The sequence below is a fragment of the Gossypium hirsutum genome, chromosome A13 (assembly GCF_007990345.1).
Source record: "Gossypium hirsutum isolate 1008001.06 chromosome A13, Gossypium_hirsutum_v2.1, whole genome shotgun sequence".
NCBI classification, from domain to species: Eukaryota; Viridiplantae; Streptophyta; class Magnoliopsida; order Malvales; family Malvaceae; genus Gossypium; species Gossypium hirsutum.
The window spans coordinates 79,057,082-79,061,283 of NC_053436.1; the positions used below are offsets into that span (position 1 = coordinate 79,057,082).

General features: G+C 38.3%; 1 non-coding gene across 1 annotated transcript; it reads left to right on the plus strand.

The window, feature by feature from the left end:
* Positions 1 to 4,095: 4,095 nt before the first annotated feature.
* Positions 4,096 to 4,202, plus strand: LOC121213486 (small nucleolar RNA R71). Its single transcript, XR_005908867.1, has one exon. It is a non-coding gene; the product is annotated as a small nucleolar RNA R71 (small nucleolar RNA).

A 4,202-nucleotide genomic window follows, 5' to 3' on the forward strand; every position in this document is an offset into this window, starting at 1 on the left:
GGGCCAGAGGAAGGGAAGTCGCATTTGACCGACTCAGGTCATAAGGCATCGTACTCTCCGTGAGGTCTACCCAGTAAAGGGATGGGGAGTAGTAGATGTGCCGGTATAATTAGAGAAACCTATTGGTACCCATAAACTCCTCATTATAGAGTCCCAATGTAGTTCCGAGCTCTCGGATGCTCATATGATACTCCATACTGCCAAGTCAGAAAGTAATAGTGTGCAGCTCGTCATGGGTCGACATCACCTACTGTAGGAGAAATCTCGAACCAAACTTTGAGGCCAGTTTTGAGTATGTGGGCTCGATGATGGACAAGAACTAATCCTAAGGAGTTGTAACAATGATGGCGCAGACATGATCAGCTAACTGGACCTGCTCTAAAGCGGCCCAATCAATACATCGACTTAATTCGAATGGCCTCAGTCGAAGAAGCTGATATAAGTCCTCTTGGGGACCCTGTGGAAATCAGAGATAGGGGTAGCTTGCATCGGCAGAAGGGTCCAAAGAAGAGGCCGCGTCAGGAGTCTTTCGCTGTTTCAAAGTGGGGATGGCGACCTTAGATTTCCTACGTGTGTTGGTCATGGTGTATCTGCAATAAAAGTGGACCAAATAACAATTTCAATATTCAAAGTAAAAACACGAATCGACACAATTGATTAGTTCAAATAATCATAAAACGAAAGTCGATCGTGTAAAAATCCACAGTCACAAGATTCAACACACAACTAAATACTTGAATCCAACTTGCACATGAAATAAGCAGTAAGAATAAACAAAGAGTAATAATATTACTAATAAAATAATAATAATAAAAGAAAACAATAAGTCATCAACTACTAACATAACTGCAGAAATACCAAAATGATGCATAACAATAATAAGACTAAGTAATAATAAGAAGAAATGAAAATGATAAAACAACCAAAACTAAAATGAACAAACTAATTTAAATCACCAAAACATAAATACATAGTTAAATAACATAACAAATATAAAAATAAAAATAATAAACATAATAATAAAAACAAATAGAAAGAATAATAAGAAAAAATGTTAATAAATAGAATAAAAATAAATAGTAAAAAATAATAATAATTAAAATAAAATAAAAATAAAGAGCAAGGGTAAAAGGGGAGAACCAACGGAGGGGCGGTGACAGTGTTGGAGGTGGGGTAGTTAGTACGAGGTGGGCACGGGGTTGGGACATGGCATAGGAGAAGTCACGGATGGTAGGAATGGGAAGGAGGTGTGCGCGTTGAAGGGAGAAGGAAGAGGAATCAGGGATAGTTTGAGGTGCAACACGATTGTGAGGGGTGAGGGGAAATGGGGTTTAGTTAGTTGGAAGACAAGGAGGGGAGAGATCGCGATGGGAAAGAGGGAAAATGGTGCTTCGACGAAGTGGTTCGGCAAGGGGAGAAGGGGGTTCAGTAGGGGTGGTGACTCGAAAAGTGAAGAGAGGGGGAGAAAAAAAGGTTCAGAGTTGGCAGGGGAAGGGCGAAGACGATGGCGATGGCAATGGAGGTAGACGTGGGTAGAGTGGCAGTTAGGGTTAAGAATTGAGGAAGAAAAATGACAAAACAAATTAAGGTTTGGGTTAAAAAAGGGGAACACAGTCGTGTAAAGGCCTGTGTTGGGCCACACGATTGTGTCACATGCCCGTGCGACATTTCCTCAGCCCATGTGCAATTTCCTTCACTTTTCCCACGCCCATGTGTGAGGCCATGTGAGTTACATGGTCTCACACACGCCTGTGTGTCCCGGCCTTTTCTCGCACACGGTCGTGTCTCTTACCCGTGTAACTCACTGACTTTAAATTAAATTTGAAAAATTAGCTCCAATACTCACATGGCCTAGGACATGCCCGTGTGTCCAAGTCGTGTGTGCTACATGATCATGTGGACTATCTTAGGCCGTGTAACCTTTGAAATTTGAAAAACATTAAGTCTCAAGACTCACATAGCCATAGACACGCCCATGTGTTCAGGCCGTGTGGGTCAAAAACACATTTTTTATTTAAGATTTTAAATTAGTATAAAATGGAATTAAAAGAATTAGCAAAAGTTAAGCACTCAGTTGTCTCCCGAGAAGTACTTATTTAGAGTCTAAGCTCGACTTACCTTGTTGCACGGTTACGGTGGTTCACCGAGCTGAAGCTCCTCTTTCTCGTTAACAATGTTTTTACCAAAATAAGGTCTAAGTCGAGTACTATTTACCTTAAATGTGCCAAATTCAGAATGAGTTACCTCAATTGTATTATATGGGAAGACGTTCAATACCATAAATGAGTTTGATCCATTTGATTCTAGCTCCGAAGGGGAGATTTGTGGATTCATTTTGTCTAGCAGTACTTTTTCCCTAACCTTAAATTGATTTGCTCTCATCACGTGCTCATCATGGCATTGCTTTGGCTCTTCATTGTGTTCTTTCGGTTTCTCCTTAGCATGCATCCCCCATTCATCTAGTTCACCTAGTTGCAACATTCACTCTTCATAAATTGTTTGATTTCTATCACCTTGATTGTAGCATTGCTCCATTATGTTTTCTTGAGGAGTTTCTTGCAAAGAAGGTTGATCCACATGGGCACTAACATTAACAGAACATTTAAAATCATCTTTATCACTAGATGTTCTCACAAAATCACGTGTTTGGAGAGTAATTGTTTCGTTACTTATATGAAGTACAAGTTTACCTATACCAACATCTATTACAGTATTAGCAGTTGCTAAAAATGGTCACCCTAAAATTAAAGGTACCTCACTACCCCCATCCATGTCCAACATAACAAATTAATGTGGAATATGAATTTATTAATTTTAACAAGAACATCCTCGATAACACCCCTAGGATATCTAATGGTTCTATCCACTAATTGAATACTCATCCTAGTTTGTTTGGGTTTCCCAAGACCTAGTTGTTTAAACATTTTATAGGATATGAAATTGATACTAGCCCCTAAATCAGCCAAAGCATTATCAACATTTAAACTACCAATTAAACAAGGAATGGTAAAACTCCTTGGATCTTTCAGTTTGTCGGGTAGTTTATTTTGTAAGATGACTGAGCAAATTGCATTGAGCTCCACAGTAAACCAATCGTCTAACTTCCATTTGTTTGCCAACAACTCTTTTAAAAGTTTGACATGACTGGGCATATGTGAAATGATAAGTTAATATGTAATTTTTTTAAAAAGTTTAAGAAATTTACCAAATTGTTCGTTCGTGTGATCTCTCTTCGTCGTATTAAGATATGGCACTTGAGGTTTATATTCTTTGGCAATCAGCTTTTGCTCTTTTTAGCTTACCTCAACATTATCGTTATTCACCATAATTTCTTACCTCGATTCTTGTTTAGATTCAACTAACCCTTCTTCATCTCGAACAGTAATTGCATGAAGCTGCTTCCTTGGGTTAGTTTCAGCATTTCTAGGCAAACTACATTGTGGTCTTTCCGAGATTAATTTAGCAAGTTGGCCTAATTGATTTTTAAGTTCTTTTGATTTTTTAGTGTTGCCTCAGTGTTTTGAAAACACATTTCTGACACTGAGATAAACTTGGTCAACATCTTCTTAAGTTCAACTTTTTCTCTTGCTGGTAAGGTTGTTGTTGGAAGCTTGGAGGGGGTTGTGCTTTTTGATTTCCTTGACCACCCTAAGAGAAATTGGGATGGTTCCTCCAACCTGCATTATAGTTGTTACTATAAGGGTCATTTTGAGGCCTAAAATTATTACCAATATAATTGATTTGCTTGTTCTCTATACTAGGACCGAAGGGTAAACATTCTGGATTATTTGTTCCACCTCTATTTATATTGCATTGCATCATTGGATATACTTGCGTAGACTATCAATTTTCTTATTAAGTAAGTCTCCCTAATTTGATAACATGGTGAGTGCATCTAAATTAAAGACACCGATTGCTTTCATCAGCTTTGTCCTCATGAGCTATTGTCAATTATTCAGTGCCATCTCCTTAGTAAATTCATAAGCTGCTTCGGGAGTTTTATTGTTCAGAGTTTAATCAACTGCTGCATCAATTAGCTACCTAGTTGAAGGATTCAAACCATTGTAGAAGATTTGAACTTGTAGCCAAAAAGGTAACCTATGGTGATGACACCTTCTCAATAAGTCTTTGCATCTCTCCCATGCATCATATGAAGTCTTTAAATTGATTTGAACAAAGGAAGAGATATCATTCCTCAACTT